This window comes from Crocuta crocuta, unplaced genomic scaffold (assembly GCF_008692635.1).
Source record: "Crocuta crocuta isolate KB4526 unplaced genomic scaffold, BGI_CrCroc_1.0 scaffold260, whole genome shotgun sequence".
Taxonomy (NCBI): Eukaryota; Metazoa; Chordata; class Mammalia; order Carnivora; family Hyaenidae; genus Crocuta; species Crocuta crocuta.
In genome coordinates, this window is record NW_027527525.1 from 1,177,297 (window position 1) to 1,186,583 (window position 9,287).

At 54.1% G+C, this 9,287-nt stretch overlaps 1 protein-coding gene across 11 annotated transcripts in view; it reads right to left on the reverse strand.

Annotated features, from left to right (window-relative positions):
- The window catches only part of LOC144231576 (uncharacterized), a 150,874-nt gene that overhangs the window by 36,234 nt on the left and 105,353 nt on the right, over nucleotides 1-9,287 (reverse strand). Inside the window, exon 1 of one of the 11 annotated variants that reach the window (XR_013335107.1) lies at nucleotides 1,247-1,728. The exons of the other annotated variants lie outside the window; for them this stretch is intronic. The gene's annotated coding sequence lies outside the window, so the exon portion shown is untranslated. Of the gene's footprint in view, nucleotides 1-1,246; nucleotides 1,729-9,287 lie in introns of those variants that run through there. 11 annotated transcript variants of the gene reach the window in all.

A 9,287-nucleotide genomic window follows, 5' to 3' on the forward strand; every position in this document is an offset into this window, starting at 1 on the left:
GGTAGTGGTATAAAAAAAAAAAAAAAAAAAAAAAAAAGCCAGCCATCTAGGAAATGCACATGGAAACGGGCTTTCTTAAGTATGGGAAGGGGGGCTATTTCCTCCTCTGAGTCAGGAGATCTGGGTTTCGGCCCCAATTCTGTCACTTTGAGGTTCAGCCTCAGCTTCCTTGTCTGCAAAATGGGAACGTATTACCCGCTCAACTTATCTCATGGTGAGGTGGGAAGCCGTGTGGGAGGTGCTGTTCCTGCCACAGACCCAGCACTAGACATTTCCAGAAGAATGGCTGGTGCATACTCAATACTCCATAAATGTTAGGGGCTATCAACTTACCAACGGTGTTTCCATCTCTCTCTACAACACCCCCCCACACACACACAAGAGAGGCGTTCCAAAGAGCCCGATTTTAACAGTATAGGAGGCAAGGCCGGCGTCAGGTCGGGTCCTCAGGGCAACATCAAAGCCCACCTGCCCATCCACCACACGCAAAGAGCCACGGAAGAGGCGGCGGGGTGGGGGGTGGGGGGGCTGACCCCTCGCAGATCTCAGCCAACGCTGTCCAGAACAGAGACCACCCAGCCCCAGCTCTGCAGCATAAACAAGTAACAAACCATCACCACCATCTCAGGGCCAAATTCTCCTCCTCCAGTTAAGGAAGGGCAGAGCTGCTCCTGCTTTCTGGAAGAACGATCCAGAAAATGCAGACACTAGTGCAGCAACGCATGACCTGGCAGCAAACACACCCCAGGAGCAGCCCCCCCTGCTGCTCTAAGCTGCGACCTCGCTGACCTCCCTGGCGGCCTCACCTGAAAACGGGAGATACACACATCTTGCATCACAGGATGGCTGTAAGGTTTAAAGGAGCCACTGGATAAACAAGGCTTAGCACAACATAAAGCACCCGACATATGCCCCCTCCTTCTAGGATAGCAGGTTAGCAAACAGTGGCAGATATTCAAGATGCAAAGGCAGCATCAAATAAAACGCAGAAGGAAACAGGGGGGCTGGAAGGAGGGGTGGGCTTTGCAGCCCTGGGGACGTTTCTGCTGAGTAAGCAATAACAAGGGCGCGTGTTAATACAGCCTCAGCGCTCAGAAGGCTCAAAGGGCTTTAACAGACATGATCTCACTGGGATTTTTTATTAGCTTCTAAGGCAGGTTAACAGGTTCCCCCATCTCTGCTGAGACAATGAGACTCCGGGCACCCCCAGCCTCCCCCGACGGGCCAGCAGCCTCTCCGAGCCTACCTGGGCAGCAGACACCCAACACCTGGCTCTTGATGTCTGGATCTGCCACGAGCCAGGCATCGCAGAGGGACATTAACCTTTCTAAAAATAAACTTCCTAGAGCAACATTAAAGAAATTCTGTGTTTTTGTTTTTCAGAGTAGAGCAAGGGAGGGGAGGGAAGAAGGGACGTCTCGGGTCAGCCCTGGGCCGGATCCTGGACATGTTTCCCAGTCTGCAAAGTGCGGCGAGGAACCTTCTCCCCTGAGGGCTATGCAGAGGACAGGCACCGTGAGATCGTGAGGCCGAGGCACCGTCCAGCGCATCGTTAGGATGACCCGCGGATGGCTGCTGTCCTGCTCCCTCCGGGACACGCCTGGTCATGTCTCCTTCTAGGAGCTTCATTCCCCTCTAATCTTCAGACCATTCCGAGATCTCCTGATGTTACCTGGATGCCGGCCCCACACAGAGAGGCTACCGTCCTTCTGATTGTTGGAAGTCCTGCATCGACTCCACCCTCTGACCCTGCCCAGGCTTTCTGCTCACAGCCCTGCTCTCCAGCCCGCGGCTGGGACTAGACTAGAAGCAGCATGAACGCGAGCCTGGACGCTTCTGCGCAGGGAGCCCTTCGCTTCAGGGCTCCTGAGCAGAGGCAGCACGGGGGGGGTAGCAGAAATAGGGGCCAGCCCCCAGGCAGCTACTTCCCTTCTGCAGAAGCCTCGGTTCCCCCTTCGCTAAAACAGGGGCTTCAATTCCCATGCGATTGCTCAATGCAATGAGATCACGTCTGTGGAATGTTTCCTAAAGTGAAAGTGCTGAGCAGGCGGGCTCGGCTGTGTCTCACTTTCGCCCCCACCTCCCAAAGGGGGGCTCTTGGTGCCTGCGGAAGACAGGTGGGAAGGAAGGACTATGGATCCAGGGAGCCCATCGAGGGGCCTGTGCTCTGGGCATGCACAAAGGGGCCAGGAAAGAGGGACCCAGACCCTGAGAGCGCAGGTCAGTCCTGGCAAGTCCGTCTCTCCCTGTGTGACCCCCAGCTCTCTCGTCACCCTTCCACCAGCTCTTGTCCCAAGAGCAGTGGGGAAGGGTCATGCTCTGGAGTCTGGGGGCCTCTGCTGACATTTCCTTGCCCCACAGCCCAGCTCCCTGGCTAAGGCTAGACGGGCAGACCACCCGCGCCAGCCGGGGTACCCAGAAACACCCGGGTCTCTTCTTCCGACCTGTGAATCAGGCCTCACAACAGTGGCACCTGCTTGCAGGGTGAACGGAAGTCGAGCCAGGTACTTGGCCCCCAGCATCACCCAAGCACAGTGGGCTAAGTTCTGTTGTGAGCATTCCCACGGCTGCACCGGCCCCCACCTCCGTGGAAGGGAGATCAGAAGAGCACCTGCCCCGGAGTTGACTGCGAGAAGTGAAGAAGGAGACAGTGTGTCAGGTGCTCGGCACGGACTCTGAAACGAGTGCTCACTGGATGCAAGGAGGAGGGGGAGTCCAGCTCCTACAGCACAAAGCTCTTCCAGGAACCAGGGCCGGCCTAGGAGGGGCTGGCCTTGGCCTGAACACGAAGAGCCTCTCTGGCCAGTGAGTCAGGCACGGCCGCAGGACCCAGCTGCCTGGGCGGGGTGGGGCTGGGCCCACGCTGTGGCTGGCCCACATTCAGGGTGATGTGTTTTTACCGTAAGGCCTGAGTAACTCCGGAGCCAGCGCGGGCCTCCGCGTCCCTGGGGCCTGACACTCAGCAGTCCATGATGAGTGATGCTTCCTAAAAGAGGCAGCGACTCCGGAGCCCTCCAAACTACAGTGACAAAGACGGGGACGAGGCCAGGGAGGAGAGGACAGATTCATGGGCCTGTGTTGTTTGCTGAAGGCCACCCTCTGCTTTCCCATCTGAGGTGCTATGGAAGCACGGCAGGTCCTGGTGCCAGGCTGCGCCCTGGGACAGAAGCCAAAGTCAATTAAGATCAGGGATGAGGAGGGAGGGGACACAGTGAGAGGAGCCTCATGGGTTACAGGGAAGGAGGTGCTGGGACCCAAACAAGGGAGCAGACAGGCAGACACACACACACACACACATACACACACACGGTGCATACAGCCTGTAGGATCCACACAGCATCCATTCAGTGCAGAAAATAGGCTCCAGGCAACACGGCGTTGGGGCCAGGCACTCCCAAGCTCGGTCCTTCACGGCTAGAGGGCCGGACAGCACAGTGACCAGCCACGTGGGCTCCAGACACTAAACACAACAGTCCCCACGCTGGCTGCCCACTGCTTTCTGAGTAACATCAGGAAGTTATGTAAGAACTCCATGCCCCACTTCCCCCATCTGTGCAATGGGAACAGTAATACCCACTGCCCACCCTGAAGGAGCACTTGAGGATTAAGTGCATTCAGGCACAAAAAGGGCTTAGAACGGGACTTGACCAATAGTGAACTCTCAGTGCCCGTCAGCCGCTCAGTCCCACCCTGACCTCGCCCTACGAGGTGCTTCTTACAGCCAAGGCAAAGGGGGCTCAGAGAATGTGTGCCGCTCATGGTGGCTACGTCAGTCAGCTCCAGCTGCCGTGACAAGTACCACCAGCTGGGCGGCTCTGACAATAGAAGCTTCCTTTCTCACAATTCTAGAAGCTGGAAGACCAAGGTGTCCAGGGAGGTTCGCTTCTTCTGAGGCTGCTCTCCACGGCTTGTCTGTCGATGGCCATCTTCCCCTGAGGCTTCATACGGTCTTCACTCTGGGTCTGTGTCCCACCCTTCTCTTCCTGTGAGGATGCCAGTCACTCTGGGTCAGGAAGCACCCTGATGATCTCACATAACTCAATTACTTCTTTTAAGACGCTGCATCTAAAACATTCATGCTCTGAGGTATTGGGGTCAGGACTTCAACATGGCATGGAGAGGGGACAGAATTCAGCCCACAGTAGTTGTCATGCTCTCCGGGTCTGGGATGAAGAAACCAGAGTGAACAAAGAAGGGAAACTTCTACCAGGAATCGGGGTACAACTAGGAGATCTATCTGTGAGTGGTCTCCCTTGAGTGAAAGGGCTTCATCTCTCAAGTGCCTTCCAAGAGAATAAAAACACTACCACAGGCAACGTCCACCACCATTTAAAGCCCAAGCTCTGGGGTGCTTGGGTGGCTCAGTCAGGTGAGCGTCCCAACTCTTGATTTCAGCTCAGGTCATGATCCCAGGGTTGTGGGATCAAGCCCCGCGTCGGGCTCCGTGCAGGATGTGGAGCCTGCTTAAGCTCCCCTCTCTCCCTCTGCCTCCTTCTCAACTCACATGCAGGCTCTCTCTCTCTAATAATAATACATAAATAAAGCACAGGTTCTGTGCTCAGGATGATAAATCATAGGGGAAATGCCCCCTTGGCACCTGGAAAAGGTCATGGGCTATAGTTTCTTTCATCCTGTCTTCGGTCACCAGACTCAGCATCTGGTGGGCACTCAATGCACACACGATGAGGTCCAGATTGGTCCAGAAACCTACTGCAGATGTCAAATCTACTAAGAGGCAGGGCTAGGCAGGAACTCTACAAGACTTCGCCAACGTGAAATAGGCAGTGACTGACTACCATGCCTACTTCAGAGGAAGGGGACCTGAGACGCACAGATCTGCAGGCTCCCTGTGCCTGCCTGGCTTCGAGCTGGGCAGGGGAGAGGGAGGAGAAAAATGTAGCCAAAAGAGCGGTCAGGAAGCAGTATGGGGCTCCAGGACCAAAGAACTTTTAAAGGGCTTGTTCACAGCTCTACTCTAGCCCAGACCGTCTCTAGCAGCTTTTGGGGAACTATTTCTTTATGTTGCCCGATTTGCACGGTGAAAACGAAGCCTTCATTCTAATAAATACTTACTATATAAATGAAGACAATAATCATTCCTCGAGCTTGCTGCTTGGAGAAATCGAAGGAAAAGGACACTCAAGAATAAGGTGACAGTGTCAGCGGGACAGAGGCAGGACCTTGGGATGTGCAGGGATTCAAGCAGCATGGGACCAGCCACAGACACGTCAGGTGAAAGGCATCATTCCCAAACTTTGAGCCCTGTGCACTGGCTCTGTGGAATGACTGCCGCCATATCCTCAGTTTGCTTATCCGTAAACATGAGATAATAATAATCCCTGCCTTATCTGCACAAAGCATTTGTGAAAAGGTCTAACACCAAGTAAGTGCTCAATAAATGTGAGCTATTCCTTTTACTTTTAATGTGTTTTTTTTTTTTTTTTTAATTTTTTATTTTAGCAAGAGAGACACAGAGCATGAACGGGGGAGGGCCAGAGAGAGAGGGAGACACAGAATCGGAAGCTGGCTCCAGGTTCCGAGCCGTCAGCACAGAGCCCGATGCGGGGCTCGAACCCACGAACCGTGAGATCATGACCTGAGCCAAGCTGGACGCTTAACAGACTGAGCCACCCAGGCGCCCCATGAGCCATTCCTTTTATTCCCATTTACTATTATAGCCCTGGTCTCTTTTCTTTCTTCCCCTTAGAGCTCAGCACTTTGCACAGTTACCAAAGCAACAAGGATTACCAGTGTTTCCTTTCTACTGTGAGTGACCCGGCCAGTGAAGATGCTCGCTTAGCACTGGATTCACCTTTCCACAAACCCCTCACGCTGTCTCTTTTCCCCATGAGACCCCAGGCCACCCTAGAGCAGGAAGCATCTCTGTTTCTGCTTGTCACTATACCCCTAGCAGTCAGGACGGGATCTAATATAAGGGACTCTATAGAGCTGGTACATAAACATCGCTTGGCAGCTTTGGGTGAATAATCGTGGCAGAAATGACAACCGCCATCAGTGCTGCCCGTGCACATCCGGCCTCCCGAGTCACGCAGGGGAGGACACACCCAGACAGGCCAGCAGCAGGCTGCCTGGAGGGGCCGCACCGCACCCCAGGTGGCGCCTGGCGGCTCCCGAAACACCTGCAAGCACGTTGGTGCGAATGACTCTCTTGTTCCTTCCCAGTCACCTTGTGAGGATGGCAGCCTCGGGGCCCTAGGACGGAGAGACCAGTGAAGAACCAGAAAGCTCCTGGGTCTCGCCCTGGGCCACAGGGCTGACAAGGGGCAGGCCAGCAAGAGTCCTCACAGCCGGGCTAGAACCCAGGACTTCCGCTTCTACAGCCTGTGCTGAATAAAATGCTCAGTATATGCTGGTTAGTCAAAGGGCGGGGGGGTTGGGATGGAATCAACAGTGTGCATGTATCCCAAAGAATTCAAAAGTCTCTGCAGCTAAATGGGCAAGAAAACCGCTCAGCGGCGGTTCCAAAACCAGTAATCCTTGGCAACACACATGAACTTGGCGAGGGAACCGCTGCAGATGAAGATGGAGGAGTTTATCAAACTGCCTGGACGTCCGGGCATGAGCGAGAGGCCGTGATTATTCAGGCAGCTTTTGGGGTCCTTCCTCCCCGAACAGGCGTGTGCACACAGACGGGGGCGCTCAGCCTTCCCCTAGTCATTGGGGAAACTACTAGAAACCGTGTCTCTCTCAGCAGATTAGCAAAACAGTGACCATCTGATGGGTCGAATGTGGGTGACAAAGTGGGGAAGAGGTTGCGGGGGGAGGCTCTGGGGTTCAGAGGCTGGGAGCGTAAGTCAGCACCACTGCTCTGGAGAGAAGTTTGACGGTGTCTGTAAAAAGGAGAATGTTCATCGAGAGCGAGAGGCAGCAAGGTCGCCTTGGGGTACAAGCTGCAGAGGAGCGCCCACACACATGCCTTAGGGCACAGGGAGATGTTCCTCGAAGCACTTTCTGTAACGTGGGGGATGGGGGGACGGAAGGAAGACAGGAAAGGAATCAAGCGCAGCACCCTTCAAGAGGGGAAGGATAAGGAGCCCTTGAAAAATACTTCACAACTGTTCATTGTTAGCTCTCTTCTGACCCGACTACCCCCCTACCCCGCACTCATCCATCCGTTTTTTCTGTCTTATCAGCCTCCCGCCCTGGCCTCCAGGGGAAAGCAGGCTTCACATATGAAAACAGAGTGCCAGACTCCCCGGAAAGCTGTTCAATGTCCTTAGCCCAAGAGAGGTTCTCATTACAATGGGGCCTGGACCTCAGCCATGAGCCCAGGGAGGGGAGAAGTGATTTCATTCCACTTAACCCAATTTGCCGGGCCCAGAAGGCGGCTAATGAGCAGCCTGCAGCCTCAGAGTCATCGATACCACTTTCCAAATCAAGTTACCAAACTGGTCTTAAAGCTGCTTCAAAGGGGGCCAGGCTGACTGTCACCAGCGAGGCCTCCTGCCGGCCAGATGGCCGCGGTCCCTCCTCAGCGTCGGTGGCAGAGGGAACTAGCTGGGCCTTTGTCTTTGCCTTGGGGAGCCCCCCCTTCCCTCAAACGCCTGATCCCCTGGGACAGAACCCGGGTCACCATAAAAATCATGATCCAAACCAAGGAAGACCCAAAGTCAAAGGAGCAAGAAGAAGTTTCCACACTCGATGGCTCCCTGGGAAGTTTCCCAAATAAGTCGCCCTGGAGCTGGTGAAGAGGGGAGTCCAGCATCCAACAGAGAGCTGGGAGCAGAATCTCAAAGGTCACCTCCAGGCAAGAAAAATGGTGAGCAGATTCCACCCGCGGTTTCGCGGAAGCCTCCCAGCGCCCTGTGGGGGGCAAGAGTCTTATCGCCCCCATTTCACAGACAGAAAGACTGAGGTTGCGAAAGCCGAGCATGGTCACATGACCAGCACGTGGCCGAAGCCTAAACCAAACCCGCCGCGGCCTCTTCAAACACAGTCCCTGTTGGGGCCCTAAGTCACCCGGGCTTTATAGCTGAGATCTTGATAACTTACATTCCCTTCTCTACAATTAAATGTGAAAACAGTCAGATGGCGCTTGTGCAGGCGCCAAATATGCTTTCCTTAAGATGCTTCTCGTTACTCATCCAAAATACCTACTTTTTCCTCAGCACCCATGGAATGTGAAGGCTTTGACCACCTTATCTTCAATCGTGCTTAAGGGCACAGGATTCTTTTTCTCTTTTACAGAAGGCGGGCAAGCGGCTCTGAGATGTTGAGTAATAGGCTCAATGTCATACAGCTGGGGAACAGAGAAACACCCAAAAACTCAACCCTGTACATTTGGCATGACATTCATTTTCAACCCTTAACTTGGGATTCTCTTCCCTAGACCAAGCTACCTGTCAGCCTTTCTGTCTTCAGGCTCTGTGGAAGTCTATGTCAAGTCTACCAGCTGGGGAGACCCAACAGATCTGGACCAATGGGTTTCAACAAGGCATGATTTTTACCCTACCAGTTAGCCATGTCTAAAATATATCTCGGATTATCACAACTGGGGGCTGGGATGCGGGGGCAGGGCTACTGGCATCTAGCGGACAGAGGCCAGGCATGTCCTTAAACGTCCTTTAGGACACAGGACAGCCCCAGGGTGAATTCTCTGGGCCAAAAACGTGACGTTGCTCCAGACCTCTTACTTGTCTTCAGTGTCCTCTTGGTCTGGATGTCATACAAGGCGAGCTGCTGTATTTCTCAATACAATAAAAGAGTACTTATTGACTTGCAATGAAGCTGAACACCAACCTTCTTGGGGCTGACTTACCCACAGAAGCCTCATGGAGGTTTGGGCAGAAATGAGACCTGGGCTGATTCAATGCGGGAAATAATGATGCTGCGACCTGTCGAGAGATCCACTCTCTCCCCAAACGCTGCCGAAAGCCTACTGTGTGTCGGAGCCTAGGCCCGGCCTGGGAGTGGTGCCAAGGGGCAGGGACACGTAGGATTTGAGGGCCTTCTCCCCAGGGGGACACGAGTCATCTCACTGAGCCACCAGATGGGTTGGGAAGGCCGTTACATTGCCTTGTATTCTAGGGCCATTTCCAGGCCCTCAGACCTAAACCCCCACAGCAGCATTTTCTCTTCCTTCATAAGCTCAGGAGGAAGGCTCCAGACATAATAAAAAGAGAGCTGGAAAGACAGGTCATTTAGCTTGCCCAGGAGGGACCGAGTCAGGCGCTCCATCCCGAATCCCAGAATAATAACCACAGATAAAAGGTCAGCCTGTCCAACCTCACTGCTGGGCTCTCCACAGGCCACCGCAGCACAGGAGC